The sequence below is a fragment of the Triturus cristatus genome, chromosome 1_1 (assembly GCF_964204655.1).
Source record: "Triturus cristatus chromosome 1_1, aTriCri1.1, whole genome shotgun sequence".
Lineage (NCBI taxonomy): Eukaryota > Metazoa > Chordata > Amphibia > Caudata > Salamandridae > Triturus > Triturus cristatus.
The window spans coordinates 367,311,981-367,334,631 of NC_140579.1; the positions used below are offsets into that span (position 1 = coordinate 367,311,981).

Here is a 22,651-nt window from a genome sequence, read left to right on the forward strand (position 1 = left end):
AAATGCTTTCAGTTTTTTACTTTGATTCCATCATGAAGGTATTCAGATATGTCACACATTTGCCATAAATTCTGAATGTTAGCACACTAGTTGCTCATTAGATCACTGTAGTAAAGCTACTGCTCACCAGGGAAAACTGCTGCTGGTATTGAAAGTGCATGTTTGAGTCTGCATGTCAGAATTTTTTAATGAAATAGAAGAGGATTTGAGAAGTCACTCAAAATGTGCCCTCATTTTCTTTCTTCAGCATTAATCATACTTTTTATGGAAAAATGAACCCCCTCATTTTGTTCCTTTTTAAATTAAATGTTTTAAGAGTTACCAGTTTATTCCAATCAAGATGGCTTCAGGTGTGCCATACTTTTGTCATAATGAAGACAGTAAGCGCTCTAGTTGTTTTTAAGAACACTCTGGGACATTCTGTCATTGGGCTATACTTGGGCTACATCTGGGTGATATTTGGGCTACATTTGGGCTCTTTTGTCTCTGGTGGCCATTTCGGCAGACTTATTTGTTATGAAGTTTCCTAATTTCCTCATTTACTGCAGTCTCCTCAGTAGGAAATACTTTCAGTTTTTTACTTTGATTCCAAAGGCATTCAGATGTGTCACACATTTGCCATAAATTCAGAATGTTAGCACTCTTTTTGCTCATTAGATCACTGTAGTAAAGCTACTGCTCACCAGGGAAAACTGCTGCTGGTATTGAAAGTGCATGTTTCAGTCTGCATGTCAGAATTTTTTAATGAAATAGAAGAGGATTTGAGAAGTCACTCAAAATGTGCCCTAATTTTTCTTTCTGCAGCACTAATCATACTTTTTATGGAAAAATGAACCCCCTCATTTTGTTCCTTTTCAAATTAAATGTTTTAAGAGTTACCACTTTAATCCAAGCAAGATGGCTTCAGGTGTGCCATACAGTTATCATAATTAGGACTGTCAGCGCTCTAGTTGTTCTTTGGAACACTCTGGGAAGCTGCAGTAGAACACAAAGGAATCAACTGACAGTCTCTGCCCTTGTTGGATGTACATGTTTTACTGAGAATGTCAGACTTCATTCTCACATGACTGAGAAAGATAATGTGAATTTACAGAAAATAAGCTCTCAGTTTAGCTTATAGATCACCTTCCAAACCTCTGTGGGAAAAGCATGAGAAAATATTTTTCTCTCAATCATAATATCCCAGCAGAAGGCTTTTTCACATGGTGAAATCACCTTAGAACATACCACAATTCCTAAAATGAGTATGGTACCATCAACAAATGATTTATAATGTAACTAAAGTCTAAAAACCTTCTATTAACTGCAATGCTTTTTAAGTGTGCTATCATGTATATTGGTCCCAAGATGGCTGCCAACACTTCTTGGATGAAGTGCTGACAGCCAATCAGATCTCAGGATGAGATGTGTGGTTAGGCTCCGCCCACATATATATATGATTTTACTTTTGATTTTCTCAGAAACTACTGAACAGATTGACACCAGACCTGCAAAAGGCACATCCCTGACCTGAGGACTACCTCTCTGCCAAATTTCAAGTAATTCTGTTCAGCCGTTCGGGCTGTACCTTGGACTAAAGGTCCCTATGGAAAATTGCATGGGGAAAACGCGTTTTGGGACCCCCCTTTTTTCTCAGCCCCCGCTTGACGAATCCCCCCGAGACTTTCAGGGTAGGAGCGGAGCGCCCCACCTATTTTGAAAATTTCGCGAGGATTCGTCAACCGGCGCCAGAGTTATTCCAAATAGAATGTTGCGGATTTCCTATGGAAACACGGTCCTAACTATAACTATCTACTGGCGACCGCCAGTAGATAATATATATATATATATATATATATATATATATATATATATATATATATATATATATATATATATATATATATATATATATATATATATATATATATTTCATACGTATAGTATACATAAATAATATAAACTATAGCTAGAACATAACTATTACAATTATATAAACAATACATCAAAGGCTACTACTTAGAAGTGAAACAGATAACATTGACATGCTATTTAATTTTCCAAAAACTTTGATTATAGGGGACCTTTTGTAAAAACCAATAAAGAGCATATATATATATCTATCTATATATATTCACTGAAAAAACCATAGGTTTCACACACGTTATAGTTCGGAATTATCATTTACAAAACCTTGCAAATTCACTTAAAAAACCATAGGTTTCACACATGTTATAGTTAGCTGTACATTTCACTCGTAAAAAACCAATGAAATTCCACGTTATAGTTAGATCAGGTAACTATAACTTGTGCGACCGCAATCCACAATGTGTAATTTCATATGTCATCATTGATGTCATGAGTGATGTCACTGACCATGTCATGAGTGATGTAATATGTGACGTCATCAGCAGTTTATTGTGGGCGCGCAAGTTATAGTTACCTGATCTAACTATAACGTGGAATTTCATTGGTTTTTTACGAGTGAAATGTACAGCTAACTATAACATGTGTGAAACCTATGGTTTTTTAAGTGAATATATATATATATTCACTGAAAAAACCTTAGGTTTCACACACGTTATAGTTAGGAATTAGCATTTAAAAAACCTTGCAAATTCACTGAAAAAACCATAGGTTTCACACAAGTTATAGTTAGCTGTACATTTCACTCGTAAAAAACCAATGAAATTCCACGTTATAGTTAGTGCAGGCAACTATAACTCACGCGACCGCAATCCTCTGCTAATGACATATGTGTCTTTATGAAAAAAAAATATTTGTAATATATGTATAGCTAAAATTTAATGGAAGAAGACATGGGCAAATAAGTGTCTAAATACAGTATTAGCATCAGCAGAGGATTGCGGTCGCGTGAGTTATAGTTGCCTGCTTCGCGCACCGTGCGCGCACAGTGAGCACGCGGTGCGCTTCGCGCACCGCGCGCCCACTTAGCCCACGTTACGCTGGATGGGCCATGTACGCACGATGCCCTTCGCGCACTGTCCGCACACGGAGGACATATTATGCGCTTCGTTGTGAAAGGTTTTCTATTAAATGTTCAGTTGACAATAAGCAATGCACTAAAGGTGCCCTACGGGCACCTTTTGCACACGGGGGGGGGGGGGTTTATGGATTTTGTTTTTTTTTTTATTTAATTTTTCACCGTACGTGTACGGTAAGCGTATTCGGCGTGTTTAAAAAAAAAAAAATAATAATAATTTTTGGGCTTTGGATGGCCTTCTGGCACACCATAACCAAGGCTAGGTGGTTAGGAGCTGTCTAGCCTGCCCCCTTTTTATGATATCCAACTTTGTTTTTCCTCCTCCCCTCAGAGTGCGAGAGAGAAAATGGCGGCCGACACTTCCTGGTTTCGACCGATTCGAATGTTTACTAAGATCTAACAGCCAATCAGAATCGCGCTCGCGCACGGCACCGTACGCGTACGGTAAGCTTACGGTGCGCGCTCGGAGCGCGCTTACAGATATATATATTGATTTAAATGCTATTTTCTCAGGAACTACTGAACAGATTTACACCAGACCTACAAAAGGCACTTCCTTGACCTGAGGACTAACTCTCTGCCAAATTACAAGTAATTCTGTTCAGCCGTTCGGGCTGTAGCTTTGTCTAAAGGTCCTTTGGAAAATTGCATGGGGAAAACGCGTTTTGGGACCCCCCTTTTTTCTCAGCCCCCGCTTGACGAATCCCCCCGAGACTTTCAGGGTAGGAGCGGAGCGTAGCGCCCCATTAGTTTTGAAAATTTCGCGAGGATTCGTCGACCGGCGCAAAAGTTATTCCAAATAGTATGTTGCGGATTTCCTATGGAAACAGGGTCCTAACTATAACTACCTACTGGCGACCGCCAGTAGGTAATATTTATATATATATATATGTTATGTTATGTTATGTTATTTTTATTTGTACCGCGCACAGCTGGCCCAGCAAAGGGGCGTCCTGGCGCTTTGAGAAGGTGAACACAACACAGCACTAAAAGCGGACAAAAGGAGACGCTACACAACAGATAAGCTAAACAAATAAAAAGGTCTTGATAGCCCGTCTAAACTGAAGGAGCTCATCGATGGCCCGGATTTGTGGAGGAAGAGAATTCCACCAGCTCGCTGCCAGGACTCGAAAGGAGCGGCCACCAATTCTGCTCAACTTAAAACGCGGGACCACTGCTAAGTTCTGGCCTAGCGATCTAAGAGTGCGAGAGGGGACATAGGGGATCAGCAATTTCTCCAAGATTTGTGGGGGAGTACCCTTTAGGATTTTAAATGCAAAGCAGAGAACCTTAAATCTAATCCTCTGCTGAACAGGGAGCCAGTGGAGAGAGCGCAGAGTATTGGACACCGAGCATCGCCTAGGCAAACCTGTCACCAGTCGGGCCGCAGCGTTTTGAACCCGCTGGAGCCGCAGAAATTCTGACTGGTTTATCCCCGCCAGTAGGGAGCTGGCATAGTCCAGCCTGGACAGCACTGATGCTTGGACCACCAGCTGTCTTGTGGGTGCATCAAAGAACTTGAGGATGGGTCGAAGTCCTCTGATGATGCCATAGCAAGAAGCCGCCACCTTCTTGGTATGACAGATGAAACTCAGAGAAGGATCAAGCCACACCCCCAAGTTTTTTATCTCTGCCGCTGGGAGGGGAGTCACACCCAACTCTGAAGGCCACAATTTGTCATCCCACAAAGCCACCTGTTTACCAACCACCATAATCTCCGTCTTCTTGGTGTTTAACTGGAGACAGTTAGAATTCATCCAGTTAGCCACTTCCCGCAGACCATCACAGAACCTGGGAGCCTCCAAGTCTGAGTCCCCACTCAGTGTGACCGCCAGCTGCGTGTCATCTGCGTAAGAGACCATGGTCAGGCCCCACCGCTTGACGACCGTAGCCAACGGTCTCACATACAGATTGAAAAGGGTGGGACTCAGTGAAGACCCCTGTGGGACTCCCTGGTCTAGCGGGTAGGATGACGACTTACCGGGCGGGATCGCCACCTGGAATGACCTATCCGCAAGGAAGGAACGAAACCAGTGCAAGGCGGAGCCAGAAACGCCCACCTCCTCAAGACGCCGAATCAGAATCCCGTGCGAGACCGTGTCGAAGGCGGCACTAAGATCTAATAACAATAGTGCCGCCGTCCGACCGGAATCCAGCACGGAACGCAGATGCTCGACCATCGAGAGAAGGGCCGTCTCCGTGCTGTGACCCGCACGGAACCCGTTCTGGGTAGGGTCGAGAATGTTAAGCCTACCAAGATGGTCTGTAAGAGTGGCATTCACATGGGCCTCCGCTATTTTTGTGGCCCAAGGGAGAAGGGAGCTAGGGCGGTAGCTTTCAGGTTTAAGGGGGTTAAGGGTCGCCTTCCTCAGAATTGGCGTGACTACTGCCTGCTTCCATCTAACGGGAACCACTCCAGAAGAGAGAGACAGGTTGATCAAGGACAGCACCGGGGTACGGCAAACCGGTGCCAGGGTCTTGAGTTGGGCCGGTTACAGCGGGTCTGCCGGAGATCCAGACTTGATTTTGGCGCTGAGAAAGTCAAACACCTCCAGAGATAAGGGGGGTAAGATGGAAAGACATTCCCCCTCACCTAAGGTGCGACCAACCTGCTCTAGCATCAGGGAACCCGTTGGGAAAGTGCGATAGATGGCTTGCACTTTTTCGTGGAAGAAAGAGGCCAAACCCTCACAATGTGAGTCCGAGCATATTTCCACTGCAGTTGCTCTCTTCGCCATCAAGTCCTTTAATACTTTAAAAATAAGTTTCGATGGATTGGCAGAGTTCTGAAACTGTTGAGCATAAAAGGAAGTGCGAGTTTGACACACTGCCCTGTGATAAATCTTGACCTTGGCCAGATAACATATTTTCAGATCTGGGTCGTACGACTTCCTCCATAATCTTTCGGCCTGTCTACAGGCCCTCTTAAGAGATGCCAAGGAAGTGTCATACCAAGGGCTCGGCTCCTTCCGGTGACACTTAGACCAACACATAGGAATCAGAGAATCGAGGGCACCAGATATCCACTCACAGAAGGAGTCGTATCCACAATCGACCTCGGTGAGCGGACCTAAAGGAACCTTCTCGAGCTGATGTAAAAATCCTCCAGTCTTAATTTGTTCCAGTGTCGTTTAAGAACAAGTCTATCCTGAGATAGAAAAGGAGAGTCAGACAAAGAGCATGCCGTTTTCACCAGCATGTGGTCTGTCCAGACCAACTGAGAGGAACCAAGAACTCTGAATCCTTCTAGATTTGTGAAGAACGGGTCAAGAATATGACCACCTTTATGTGTAGGGAAAGTAATCATCTGCGAGAGCTGTAAAGCCTCAAGATCCGCCAGAAAGCTCCTAATAGAGGGTAAAGAAGGGCAGTCCAAATGGAGATTAAGATCTCCCACAACATTAAAATTTGCGCATCCTAGTGCCTCTATGCTAATATACTCAGGAAGAGCAGCCCTAAAAACAGAGTCACAGCCCGGAGGCCGGTAAATTAATAGCCCAGAGAAGGTAAACTGGTGACTTAACGCTATTTTAAATAGGGCACCCTCACACCCCAAAAGTTCAGCGGCTTTCCACTCGCATGGATAACACCGTTTGGTGGCCATCGCAATACCTCCACCTCTAGTCGTCCGATTTAAAGTGAAAATAGCATACTCTGGGGGAAAGGCTAGGTTAATTATCGAGGAGTCAGAGTCCTGGAGCCACGTTTCCGTCAGAAAAAGCACATCCGGCGAACCATCAATAAGAAGGTCGTAAACCTCCTGATGGTGCTTTACCACAGATCTGACGTTTAAGCTCCAGATACTCAGGTCCCGTTGTCCTACCCTCTTTATAACAGGCCCCAAGGAGCGTATAAGAGAGGGGGGTTCCAATGACCAAGCACCACACCTACAATGATATGGGCCACACAGCGGGACTACAGGCGAAAACTCGCAGCGTGTACATCGGTCCCGAAGGGCCAGTAGATCGGCCCTACTATAAGTTCTCAAAAATATAGTCATGATGGCCAGGTCCAGAGTTCTGCCGCGAGCCGCACTTCCTTAGCGCGGACGGGCGCAGACGGGCAGGACTCTGGCACGACTCAGGCACAGCGAAGGCACGCCCACTGCATATATATATATATATATATATATATGTATCCAAAAATAAAACGCCAGTAAATGCGCTCTCAGAAATGCAGAACTCAGCATTCAAGTTTAGCAAGAGGTGTTTATTACAACGCGTTTCAGCTCCCTGCGGAGGCTTGGTCACGTACAGTATGTGCGGTGCAAAACCGGGTGACTGATAAAGTTTTAACAAAACATCAACAGAGGACTAGACTGTGTGTGTAAATTTGTCAGACATATTGGAATGGTGAAACCAAATGGAAAAACGCATACACATCAGTGCTTCATGACATGTTATGTGAAATACAATCAATACGACAAAATTCTCAATATCGTGTGCCAAGAAGTATAAAATGATACAAACAATAACAAGCCCTAAAATAGATGGGGCAGGTATAAACAGGTCGGCTGACCGTAATGGTACAAGGCATCAAACAGTAGAATATACCGCTCGGGGTTGCGTAACTGGCTGGGATTCCAAAGCAAGTGCAAAATCCATGTAATGCTGGTGCGGGAAAGTTAGGAATCTAGTCTAGCCAAGCAGTGAAAGATTACGGCACTGCAGGTAATCCGAAGTGATGAGCATCAGCAGATGTCACTCAGTGTATCTAAAATAGACAGAAAACAACCGCCCTGTCCAGGAAAGAATAAAAGAACGGAGGTCAAGGGACAAGTGTCCAGACTCCTTGCACAACAAAAAGATCACATTAGCCAAAATAGTCACTGAGAGTCCATATGAGGTGATATACTGTACCCATCAGGCGCCCGGTACAAGTGATGTGAAAGGGGAAAAGGGTAGGTTGCCCGTGAGATGTGAGTGCCGGTGACTGGGCCCCTTCCTTTCCTCCTGGAAAAAGAATGGTAAAGAAAAGAAAAAGATTAAAACCATGGAACACAAGTAATAGAATGCATATTCAATAAATGCAGAATAATGTTCTCTTTCTTTCATGCACATAAGAAATAGGAAACGAGCAGAAGTGAAGAGGAAGCGGTAAGTGATAAAAGAGACTCAAGAGACTGGGCTGCAGCATGAGGAGAAAAAAAGGGGGGGAAAGGGGGGGGGGAAGGGGGGGAAAAAGAGGGGAAGGGGGAAAAAGGGAAGAGGGAGGGAAGGGGAAGGAAAAAGGGGGAGGAAGTGGGGGGGGACATGGGTCAACAGGTATTAGTGTCTGAGATGGACTGCCAATTCTTCGTCCTGGTTAAGCCCCCCAGGATGTTTCGTTTGGAAATTGATAATGTATTTCGATTCTTTTTGTCTCAACTTCAGGGTACGAGTCCCACCCCTGGGACTGTGACAAATTTGTTCCAAGATGAGAAATTTGAGAAGGGCAGGATTTGAAAAATGTAGGTCTCTGAAGTGGCGAGCCACGGGGTATTTGTCATCTTTGTGCATGATTGCCCGGTAATGTTCGAGAATGCGTTTCTTGACCATGAGAGTGGTACTGCCAATGTACCACAACTTACACAGGCATTCAGTAGCATAGATGACAAACGTGGAGCTGTAGGTTAAAAATTGGGTGATCTCCTTGCTGACCCCATTGTTGTGGATATTCTTGCAAAAGACACTGTTTTTGCAGGCCTTACAATGGCCGCATGGAAAAAAGCCCTGAAGGCCATGTTCCTGTCTGCTAGGATAGATGGTGACATCACTCCGTACAAGAAGATCCCTAATGTTTTCCCTTTCCTGTAGGTGATACTGGGTCTGGTGGGGATGTTGGCACCAATGATGTTGTCACACTTTAAGATATCCCAATTTTTTGCCAATATATGGTGTATCTTATTGGAATCAGAGTTATAAGTCGTGATGAGCCTAGTTTCATTCCCCTCTTCCTCATTGGTACTGGGAGGTTTATCATCAATGGTGGAAGCTCTGCTAATGCCATCCGCCCTGTCTTTAGCCCTGCGTAACACCCAATTGGGGTATCCCCTGGCTTTAAAACGGTCCAACATGCGACCGCATTCCAGCTGATAAGCTTCTTCAGTGTTGCAGTTTCTTTTCGCCCTCAGCAGTTCTCCAAACAGAATGCTCCACTTGAGCATGTCTGGATGGCTGCTGTGTGCATGAAGAATGCTGTTCCCTGCAGTGGTTTTCCTAAACAGAGTGGAGCAAATGGAGTCCTCCTTGATGTCAAGCCTGACATCAAGGTATTCGGCCATCGTGCTACTGATATTGCTGGTAAGAACAATGTTGTATGGGTTGATGTTAAGCTGTTCAATAAATTCAGTAGCCTCGAATTCAGTGCCTTTCCATATGATGAAAAGGTCATCAATATAGCGTACCCAGGTGTTGACATGTTTAAGATGACCTTTCATGTCAGGATTCGCAAACAGTTCTTCCTCCCAGCGTCCCATGTAGAGATTCACGAAACTGGGAGCGAAGCACGAACCCATCGCAGTACCGGTGTTTTGTCTGTAGAGGGCGCCATTAAACAAAAAATGTTGTTGTTGAGACAAAACTCAATCATCTCCAAAATCATGGCAGTGTGTTCTCTAAAACAAATGGGTCTGTTTTTAAGGAAATGATTACATGCTGTCAAGCCCTGTTTGTGATCAATAATCGTGTATAACGATTGGACATCTAATGTGATAAACAAACATCCTTTCTCCCAGTTGAAATTTTGCAACTTATTGAGAAAATCTTTAGTGTCCCTTATGTAACTGGGCAGCTTGACAACATAATCTCTGAGAAAGTGATCAGCATATTTGGAAATATTCTCAGAAACACTCCCTCTGGAAGACACAATGGGGCGCCCGGGAGGGTTGATAGGGTCCTTGTGTAATTTGGGTAGCAAATACAACACAGGTAAGATGGGATGATCATATTTGAGATAACAAAACTCTTCCCAAATAAGGATACCCTTTTCATACCAGTTGGTCAATTTATCCCAAATAGTGATGATACTGTTGTTGTAAATCTCAAAAGGGATCAGCATGTAAAATTTCTGGTCTGCAAGTTGTCTCTGTGCTTCCTGGATGTATTTGTCCCTGTTCAGAATAACAACATTCCCGCCTTTGTCAGCAGGACGGATGACAATAGTGTTGTCATCAGCCAAGGATCTTAAAGCCTCTCTCTGTGTGAATGTGAGATTGTTCATCCTGTTCTGATGTCTATCTTGTGTCTAAAAGTGCAGAGTGCTTTGCTGACACTGTCGTGAAAAGTATCTATGTTGTCATGTGACATCATCAGTAAAAATGTAGATTTGGGTTTAAAGCCTGTAGCACAGGGTAAATCAGTAGGTAACTCTAAACTCCTGATGATTTGAGTAGAGGATACCTCGCAGTCAATGGAGGAAATGTGACTAGGTGTGGAGTTCATGCTGTGATTCACTTCAGATTCTTGCCCTCGCTGTACCATGGTGACAAGGGTGTCAATGTCATCAGAGTTGATGTTGTCCTGACAATTGTATATGGTCGAGCCTATCCTACTATTGTCACCCAATCTTTTAAGCTTGTGCCATTTTTTTAGTTTTAGTTTTCTCGTAAATTTAAACAAATCTATTCTGGTCTCTATAAAATCAAAAGATTTGGAGGGGCAGAAAGATAAGCCAAGACATAAAGTTTGTTTTTCAACAACAGTCATCACCCTGCTGGAGAGATTAATAACAGTCTTATTAACCATTTCATGCTCCATCAGTAGTTTTTTCTGGGGCGTGATCTTCTGTTTCCCATGTTCCCCCTTGATCTGCCTCTTCTGCCATCGCTGGAAAATTTGTTTCCTTCTGTTTCTGCGCTTCCGCGGCCTCTCCCCCGACCTCGCCCCATCTGTCCTCTCATCTGAGGTGCGGGGGTTTCCTGTATAGTCCGTCTGCTCCGGCATAGGTGCTGGTACTCCTCTAAAAAATTAATTTGACGGGAAGTGCAATTGGTAACGCCGGTGTTCTCCACAGAAATATCCGATTCGGTGTCACTGGGGAGAGAGGAAAGAGTGGATGGACCTTCATCTTTCTCGGTATTGGTAGGTACAGATGTGTTATCTTGTTTGTACAGATGGTCGTATTTGCGACTGAAAGTGAGAATCCTCCCACTCTCATAATCTCCATAGTCATGGTTGAGTTTTCTCTCTTTCCGTATCTTGATGTCATCCTCATATTTTATCAAACTGTCTTTCATGGCACTTAATGCTTTGTTGACTTTTTCTGCATCAGGATGTTTCTTGATGTCATCCATAATTTCCTGTATCTGTTTGATTATCCTGTCACGGTCTATCCAAGCGTATTTCACCAATATTTCCAACATCCTTCTGGAGCTTAGAGCGGAGTTTTTAGACCATTCCTGCAACATTTCGGGATTTGGCAATTCGTATGTGGGTGTGGTGAAAATGCGCAAGCCTCTTGGAACCATGTCCTGGTCAATGTAATTTTGTAAAGATGTTGCTTCCCACCATTTTGAAGTCTCCGTTTTCTTAAATTTCTCTAATTTGCGTAGCTGTTCATCAATTAATGGTGTAGGAACAGTCTCTACATTAGTGGTTGTTCTTGATTGTCTTTTAGAAAACATTGCATGTGCTGCTGCTTTTCTCTCGTCTTCCTCGTCCATATTGCTCACACCTCCAAAGATGTATAGTGAGTAAAGCCGAGAATCTGCACTGCCCCTGTATAATTACAGGTTCCTCCTGCCGCGTGAAAAGTATCAGATATCCTTCTGCCAGGAATGCAAGGATATAAAAGCCAGTGTTATGTATGCAGGTCGTGCGCCGGTAATGGGGATACGGGGATAAACAACCTACAATCTGTGCTGTGTTGTGCCCCAAGCTGTCAGGTCCCATTCATCACGGAAGACTGAGATGAAAATGTTGTTGACGCATCTATACTGCAAGTAAAGGGGGTGCCACGCGCTAACACAGCTGCTTCCCCTGGGACAAGGAACATGAATCCCCCCGTGAAGAAAGACACACACCTCCTCCCACAAAGGGGCAGACACAGTCAGCGTTACAGGCTTACCTCCCGTTTCCAAGTCCACGTCAACACCTGCGAATGTCACAGCGGCCGGTCCAAGTTGACGATCTCAAATACGTATTCACAAAGATCGCCCCTTCCAATCGTCTGGGACCCAAGGGAGGTGGCGCATGTGCCGGCGGAGCCAGCCGGCTGAAATTTCCAAAAATAAAACGCCAGTAAATGCGCTCTCAGAAATGCAGAACTCAGCATTCAAGTTTAGCAAGAGGTGTTTATTACGACGCATTTCAGCTCCCTGCGGAGCCTTGGTCACGTACAGTATGTGCGGTGCAAAACCGGGTGACTGATAAAGTTTTAACAAAACATCAACAGAGGACTAGACTGTGTGTGTAAATTTGTCAGACATATTGGCATGGTGAAACCAAATGGAAAAACGCATACACATCAGTGCTTCATGACATGTTATGTGAAATACAATCAATACGACAAAATTCTCAATATTGTGTGCCAAGAAGTATAAAATGATACAAACAATAAGCCCTAAAATAGATGGGGCAGGTATAAACAGGTCGGCTGACCGTAATGGATCTTCTTGTACGGAGTGATGTCACCATCTATCCTAGCAGACAGGAACATGGCCTTCAGGGCTTTTTTCCATGCGGCCATTGTAAGGCCTGCAAAAACAGTGTCTTTTGCAAGAATATCCACAACAATGGGGTCAGCAAGGAGATCAACCAATTTTTAACCTGCAACTCCACGTTTGTCATCTATGCTATTGAATGCCCGTGTAAGTTGTGGTACATTGGCAGTACCACTCTCATGGCCAAGAAACGCATTCTCGAACATTACCGGGCAATCATGCACAAAGATGACAAATACCCCGTGGCTCGCCACTTCAGAGACCTACATTTTTCAAATCCTGCCCTTATCAAATTTCTCATCTTGGAACAAATTTGTCACAGTCCCAGGGGTGGGAATCGTACCCTGAAGTTGAGACAAAAAGAATCGAAATACATTATCAATTTCCAAACGAAACATCCTGGGGGACTTAACCAGGACAAAGAATTGGCAGTCCATCTCAGAGACTAATACCTGTTGACCCATGCCCCCCCCACTTCCTCCCCCTTTTTCCTTCCCCTTCCCTCCCTCTTCCCTTTTCCCCCCTTCCCCCCTTTTTCCGCCCCTTCCCCCCTCCTTTCCCCCCCTTTTTTCTCCTCATGCTGCAGCCCAGTCTCTTGAGTCTCTTTTATCACTTACCGCTTCCTCTTGACTTCTGCTCGTTTCCTATTTCTTATGTGCATGAAAGAAAGAGAACATTATTCTGCATTTATTGAATATGCATTGTATTACTTGTGTTCCATGGTTTTAATCTTTTTCTTTTCTTTACCATTCTTTTTCCAGGAGGAAAGGAAGGGGCCCAGTCACCGGCACTCACATCTCACGGGCAACCTACCCTTTTCCCCTTTCACATCACTTGTACCGGGCGCCTGATGGGTACAGTATATCACCTCATATGGACTCTCAGTGACTATTTTGGCTAATGTGATCTTTTTGTTTGTGCAAGGAGTCTGGACACTTGTCCCTTGACCTCCGTTCTTTTATTCTTTCCTTGACAGGGCGGTTGTTTTCTGTCTATTTTAGATACACTGGGTGACATCTGCTGATGCTCATCACTTCGGATTACCTGCAGTGCCGTAATCTTTCACTGCTTGGCTAGACTAGATTCCTAACTTTCCCGCACCAGCATTACATGGATTTTGCACTTGCTTTGGAATCCCAGCCAGTTACGCAACCCCGAGCGGTATATTCTACTGTTTGATGCCTTGTACCATTACGGTCAGCCGACCTGTTTATACCTGCCCCATCTATTTTAGGGCTTGTTATTGTTTGTATCATTTTATACTTCTTGGCACACGATATTGAGAATTTTGTCGTATTGATTGTATTTCACATAACATGTCATGAAGCACTGATGTGTATGCGTTTTTCCATTTGGTTTCACCATTCCAATATGTCTGACAAATTTACACACACAGTCTAGTCCTCTGTTGATGTTTTGTTAAAACTTTATCAGTCACCCGGTTTTGCACCGCACATACTGTACGTGACCAAGGCTCCGCAGGGAGCTGAAACGCGTCGTAATAAACACCTCTTGCTAAACTTGAATGCTGAGTTCTGCATTTCTGAGAGCGCATTTACTGGCGTTTTATTTTTGGAAATTTCAGCCGGCTGGCTCCGCCGGCACATGCGCCACCTCCCTTGGGTCCCAGAGGATTGGAAGGAGCGATCTTTGTGAATATATATATGTATATGTATACACACACCAAATATATAGATAAAATATACATCTATTCAGATTAATATTTTATGCATAGAACTTAAAGAAATATAGTCAGCTATACATATTACAAAACTTATAAAAAAACTTTTGCTAAACATCATCGGTTGGTAATTCCTTAGCAATATCATCATCAAAGGAAAAGTTGCTTAATATTATGTTCATCTACACATCTAGAAAGTAATTAGTCTGGAAAACTCAATAGATTTATATATATATATATATATAGACAAAAACCAAATTACCTATATATTTATATATATATATATATATATAATGCATACAGTATAAATAGATCACTAAAATACAGCATAAATAGAACACTAAAATACAGTTATAACATACCTAATATAATTTTTATTCAACAGTTTAATTAAAAAATAGTTTCTGTGTTACGATAAATATAATAGAAATACTGCAAGCGGATTGTCATCAAGGGCATACCAAATTTTCAGCTAATTCGAGAGGTAAACATTGTTTGCCAAACAGCACATTTACGATTATACACAACCACTACAAAGTTGCAAATACATGGACTATAGAAGATTTACATTCCATTATGGACTTGGGGGATGCTTTATATATAGATATGCATTCTATTAATAAAGAACAACTTATGCATCCTGACGATTTACCAAATTTTATACAACACAATAAGACTATCTATTCAATTAAGCTTAAAGAACCTTCTTATGGGGACATACTAAAACATTTTGACCCATCTTCCCCAAATATGCAAACAGTATTAAAAGCTGCACTAAATTTACATTCCGGTGTTTTTCTTTGCATGGATATGTATGTTATATCTATTATAAACAATAGAAATTCATACTTTGTATTTAACTCACATAGCCGCGATAACACCGAAATGCCTCACCCAAATGGAACATGTATTACTATACAAATACCATTTGAAAAACTTATAGAGTACATTACAAATCTTGCACATAGTCTACAGCGACCAAATACCAAACGCATACCATATGAATTAACTCCTATAGATATAAGTACAATTATAAAAGATTCACTACATAAGGCAATGCTCATTACAGAACAAAATAGAAGTTCCGTACCAATAAAACATATTTATGTGCATTCAGCTAGAGCATGTATAGATTTTTTCACACACAAATTGCAAACTCGTATAGAAACAGAAAAAAATTGAATTCGGAAATCGAAGACAAGCACTCTTTTAAATGCAGAACAGACATCAGCATCATTATCTAATTCTCATAGTAGTAGAACATATTCAAATAAACTTTTAACTCCAACAACTACATCTACAAAACTGTCGCCAACTAACAGCAATAACATAAATACAACACAATATACTAGTACCCCACAATATACTACTACTACATATGCAAGTATAGTTAAGAAAACACTTAAGCACAACACAGAAATAAAAAATAGTAATAGACATAAATGTACAAGAACTGACAACCTCAACAAGTCATTTACATACCAACACATATACACATAGTTGCCATCATACATACATACCTAATACTGAAAGTAATACAATAATAGTTCCCCAAAGTACCACCAATGGCATATTGTCCAAAAGGCAAAATACCATAGAGAATACCAACATAGACACAAATCTTTTAGCAGAAGCACAACAAGAAATACATTGATTAAATCACACACAAAAACAACAAAAAGAAACAAATATTGGAAAAACATCCAAATGTGCACAATCTCTACCAAATAGTATATTTGCTATTCTACAGAACTACTGTAAACCAACATATACTTGGGATAGTCTAGATTTACATTCTATTATGGATCTCGGAGATGCTTTATATATAGAAATGCACTCTGTTAATTAAGAAAATTGTATGCAACCACAATATTTGCCAAATTACATAGACCACAATAACATTATATATTCTATTAAGCTAAAAAAATGCTTTAGAATCGAGATAACAAAAGAAGCACAAATTCAAAATGCCAAATTTATAACAACATTAACTTCTGCAATTAATTTACAAACTGGTGTATTAATCTGTATGGATACATATGCAATTTCAGTATTCAAAACTATCCATGCATACTTTATATTTGATTCACATAGCCAAGATGGAAAAGTAATACCTCAGCCTAATGGGACATGTATTGCTATAGAAATCAACTCTATTAATCTACTTATAGAATACATCATAAAGTTAGCTGATAAAGAAAAGCTAACAAATTCACTGAGTATTACTTTACACTTAACTCCAGTGAAAATAAACACAATTACCAAATTGTCACTTAAGGTAACACAAAGAAACCACAGCAAAAAAAGCATGAAAACTATAAAAAACATATCTGTCCACACTACAAAGATAGCTCAAAATGCATTAACACATATTCCACCAACAAACTTACAAGTAGAAGATACAATTATAGAAACACTAAACAGCAATAGCCAAACACATAAAGAGCTTTTGACAACCACCAGTAATGTGGCTTCTAACATAACTATTAGCAATACCAATGTACTAACAAACACATTTACACCTGATGCTGAATTACAAAATCAAACAACTAGAATACAAGTTCAACAAAATAACAGTAACACAAAAAGAAAGCATACACAAGAACGAGAAAATTCACTTAACACTAATACAAATATAGCATTATCGACAACAAATGACATAATTCATGCACAAATTACATATGGCCCAGAGTATGCTTGCACTATTTGCAATCAATTATGGCATAAACAAAGTTTACAAAAAACAGACAATATAAAAAAACAGGTAAAATTCATAGAATGTAACATTAGCAAATACCAAACAGATGATATATGCAAAACATGTTACACAAATATTTGTAAGGGCAAAATACCACCTTGTTCTTTTTATAATGGGATGACATTTCCTGATATCCCACCAGACTTACACTTGCATAATTTAGAAGAAAGATTAGCATCACCAAGAATACCTTTTTTACAAATTAGAACACTACCATAGGGTTCCAAAAATCTCTCTCAGGTGCAGTAGTTAATGTACCGGCAGATGTAATGACAACTGTTACTGTTTTACCAAGGCAAATTAATGATAACATGACAATTCCCATAAAATTAAAAAGAAAATTAAGTTATAAATCCTATACCCATTTTGAAAATGTTAGACCAAATAAAGTAAAACGTGCAGCTCTATATTTAGCAACTACTAGCAGTATGTTCCAAGATTATGGAGTCACCATTAATCCAGATTGGGAATATACACCAGCAAATATACCACCTTGTAATGACACTTCTGATACAAACAATACATCAGATTCCTCAGACAACACTGCAGCAGGGAATTTAGATACTATGTTAACTAATGAAACTATAACTACAGAAAACATTAATATTTATTTAGCACCTGCAGAATATAACACGCCAAGAGGTCTATATGAAGACAAAGATTCTAAATATTTAGCTTTCCCTACAATAGTTTGTGGAAAGCGAAGGCCAACAAATAAAGAAAGGCATGTACCAATACATTACAGTACAATCTGTCAATGGGAATTAAGAAGTAATGATCAAAGAGTAGCAAAGTCTATAACAAATGTTTTCTTTAAATTAAAAAAGTTACACTTTAAACAAATACAGAGTAAAATATACATCTCACTTAGAAAATACTTTACTAATGGGAACATTATAACGGCAAAAGACATAAAACAAAAATTAGACAGCATTTTACAATTGAATGAAGGGTACAAAATACTAAAAACTATACGTAGTTCGCCACCATATTGGGAGCAATGCAAAAAAGACATATTTGCTATGATTAGACAATTAGTAATACCAACATTTTTTTTAACTTTATCAGCAGCAGAAACTAAATGGTATCATTTAATTAACATATTATTGCGTAGTGAAAAAAAGAAAGAATGTACAAAAGAAGAATTTGAAAATATGTCATGGGAAACAAAATGCACATTAATACAACAAAATCCTATTACATGTGCAAGACATTTTGACTTCCAAGTTAGAAAATTATTTAATTGTATTTTATTAAATGAAAGTAACCCAATTGGCAAGATTGTAGATTACTTTTATAGAGTTGAATTCCAACAACGAGGATCACCACATATATATGCAATAATATGGATTGAGAATGCTCCACAATATGAAACGTCTGAACTCAATGCAGTTATTACTTTTATAAATAAGTATGTGACATGTGCAAAAACACAAGATCCAAATATAGAGTCTTTATTACCCCTCCAAAGGCACGGGCATACAAAAAATTGCTGTATCAAGCATAAAAGAACCTGCAAATACCAGCACCCCAAAATATCCAATGCCAGAAACTTTTATACTAGAACCATTAACACTAGACAAAACAGATCAAGAGCTCCTTCAGCAAATTGAACTAATACATCTAACTATGAACACACAAGACTTCCCAAGTTATTCTTTAAGTCAGTTTTTAGATTCTATGCAACTAGATATAAGACAATATGTTTTATGTATACAGTGCATTATAGAAAACAATGCTATTTTCCTAAAAAGAACACCAGCTGAATGCTTTATTAATACTACAATTTTACAAGCATGGCAAGCAAACATAGATATACAATACATCTTAGACGCATATGCATGTGCCGTATAAATAGTATCATATATTAGTAAATCACAACGTGGAATGAGCAGAATAATTGCACAAGCTGCAAAAGAAGTTTATCACAATCCAAGTATAAAAGATCAACTTAAGCATATAGGTAACAAATTCTTAAACTGTACAGAAATAAGTGCACAAGAAGCAGCCTATCTTATACTTCAAATTCCTTTACGGAAAAGTTCTAGATCTTTTGTATTCATAAATACAAGCCCCCCAGAAAAGCGTACATACTTATTAAAAGACATAGATACTATAAATTTGTTACCAGATACATCCAATAAAATACAATATGATAATGTTATAGTAAAGTACAGCAAACGGCCTAAAATATTTGAAACATGTACATTAGCTGACTATGCATCTATGTATAATGAAAATAAACAAAGTAGAAAGCAAAAAATGAAACAGACCATGATCATTTTCTCACTGAAAATAATTTTTATAGCTCAGATGAGGAAGAACTTGAGATTAATATACAGGATGAAACAATAGAACCAGACTATACAAAACGCAAAAAACAAAAAATTATTCGCTATCGCAGATTTAACAAAAAAAATGACTCCGAAAATTATTATAGAGAGTTGTTAATGCTTTATTACCCCTGGATAGTAGAAAATCTAATAATTGGTCATAAGGGAACATATTATGAACAATATCTAGAAATTCAAAACATAGTTGACTTTAATCATAATAAGTACAATAAGCATAATAAAACATTAGCAACTAATAACAATGAAGACTATACATTAGACACATTACTTATACCTCCAACAGATATAGAAACATATGTCCTGAAGTTCAAGTTAATGAACCACTATTATATGACTTGTCATTCAATTTAGGCATTAGAAGTACAAGTACTGATGAACTTTTAACCAATAATATAATGCCAAACGACCAATATCACAGTATAATGCAAAATCTTACAACTGAACAACTTACCTTTATATACCATCACTTACATTGGATAAAAACAAAAGAAGCACCCTGCTACACATTTTGTAGAGGTGGTGCAGGAGTAGGCAAAAGCTTCCTTATTACAGCACTTTAACAAACATTAGGTAACATATATGTATTGCTTACAGCTCCAACAGGCAAAGCAGCACATAACAATCATGGTAAAACGCTACATAGTACATTTAAAATACCAGTTTCCCAAAAACTAACTCATAAACCACTAACTCATGAGAACAGGAGCACACTACAAAATTAATTAATGCATCTTAAATTGCTAACAATTGATGAAATATCAATGGTAGGGGCAAATCTTTTCAATTTCATACATAATAGATTACAAGAATTAAAAATATCTAACCTCCCTTTTGGTGGAATATCCATTTTAGCAATTGGAGATTTTTTATCAATTAATATACATATTTGAAAATTCTAGACATTCATACAGACCAGTAAGTACTAATTTATGGCAAACACATTTTAAGTTATTTGAGTTAACAAAAATTATGAGGCAGTTAAATGACTTGCCTTTTGCTGAACTACTAAACAGATTAAGAGAAGGAAAACAAACTAATACACATATAATACAAATACAAACACGAGAATTAGACCCACCAGAAAACATTAGCAAAACTATACCTTATATTATGTCAACAAACAAAGAAGTTAATAACATTAATAATGAAGTTTTATTGCAACACATAAGAAACTATCCTGTTTACATAGCAACCGCTATAGATACAGTTGCATCTGACCTAACTGAAGTAGTAAAAAAAAAAATACTAACTCAATTACCTACAGACCCAACTAAAACAATGGGCCTGCCATTCATATTACATATTGCATTAAAATTAAGATACGATCTAACTTGCAATATAAATGTTAATGATGGCTTAAAAAATGGTGCTACAGGTATAGTTGAATTAGTAGAAACTATCAATAGTATCCCTAATGTAATATGGATTCATTTTGATAAGGAAACCGTTGGTAAATTGACAAGACAAGAAAATAGACACATATATTGCAATAACATTTCACCTCATTGGGCACCAATTCATGCGATCTCAAGACATTTTCAATTTACACAAAAATTTATAACAATTATACGCAAACAATTCCCACTACGGCAATCATCTGCACGTACTATACATAGAACACAAGGAGAAACTATTGAACCACTTTACATCCAATTTAACAATAGCAAAATACATCATTTGCATTATGTAGCTTTAAGCAGAGCAAAAGCATTAGCCAACATATAAATTAAGAACTTTCAGCAAGACAAAATAGTTGTACATCCAAAAGTACATGAAGTAATGGCCCGATTAAGGACAGATATGCAATTGGAAATATCAGTAACACAATTATGTAACTATCTCCAAAACTTTAATATCATTGTACATAACATACGTTCACTACAAAAAAATTACAAAGCTATACAAGCCGACACAAATATCATGAATGCAGATATTCTATGCCTCACTGAAATAAACACAACTAGGAAAGGAGATAGCAATAATTTATTAATTCAACAATACCATCTATTAATATTTGATAAATTCCACAATCAGCACACTAAGCATGGAATAGCAATTTATTACAAGAAAAATATTTTCTCGTTGCCAATATATGAAACACAACACGAAATTGACATTATACATTTTACTCTGCATCTTAATTATTGTGACTACTTATTTGTTATATTATACGAGCCACCACATGTACAACTACAAAAACTATTGCAAGTATTAACTACCATATTAAACTTTTATCCTAATTATAAATATATAATCATGTGTGACTTCAACATAGATTTAACACAAGTATCACAAAACACAACACTACTATTAGAATATATGCAAAACCAATTTCAATGTCACCAAAAAATACAAGCCTACACAACAGACTACAATTCAACACTAGTTCATTTATATACTAATGTAAATGTGACTCACTTTGGTATATTAGAGTCATATTATAGTGATCACAAAGCATTATGGGTAGCAGTTTAATAAGCATAATTTATCATTTAATATGTTCTTTTCTTTAAGAGATTTCCAATGTTATTATATTATATTCAGAATGTATACTCACATTTTTCTCTCATTGCAGATGATTTCCATACAAGAAATTAAGCAGACAAAACAAGAAGAAAGCAAACCTTATCAAAAAGCAATAAGAGCTAACATAGTGAAATGCTCTTCAAAAACAAACTACAAAAACGCAAAGCAAGAAAGTAAAATCTTATATCATATTGCTCTAGCTGATGAAAGTGGGTCAATTAAAGGAACTTGCTACACGATGATTTTTACAAACAGACAAAGGAAGGAAATGGAATTATAATTAGAAATGTTCTAACCAAGAACAATGTGGTAGTCTTAACTAAACAAACAACGCTCTCCAGAATGCCACCCTTAACAATTCCACCAGAAATTATACAAGAAGCAGAATACATACTGCAACCACCTGCTCCACCGATTTCACCAATTAAAACAATAAGAGGCAAACTTACGATCATTAATGAGCATATTAGGGACAATATCTGAGGTACGTTGCTTAAAAGGAAATGCTTTTAGACATATTCACAATTACATGAAATAGTCAGTTTGCAACCACACACTTTACCACACACTATCTTCCACACACTCTGTAAGACACACTCTCTAAAACACTATAACATACACTCTATAACAAAATTTCTAACAAACTCTTTAACACACACACACTCTCAACAGCACACTCTTTACTACACACTCTGTACAACACTCTCTC

The 22,651-nt window shown here is 39.0% G+C and overlaps 1 long non-coding RNA gene across 1 annotated transcript in view; it reads left to right on the top strand.

Moving 5' to 3' along the window:
• LOC146870229 (uncharacterized) overlaps positions 1 to 22,420 on the top strand; it is a 44,229-nt gene extending 21,809 nt beyond the window's left edge. The window contains exon 3 of the long non-coding RNA XR_014970060.1: positions 21,992 to 22,420. This is a non-coding gene — a long non-coding RNA (uncharacterized LOC146870229). The remainder of the gene's footprint in view (positions 1 to 21,991) is intronic.
• Positions 22,421 to 22,651: the final 231 nt, after the last annotated feature.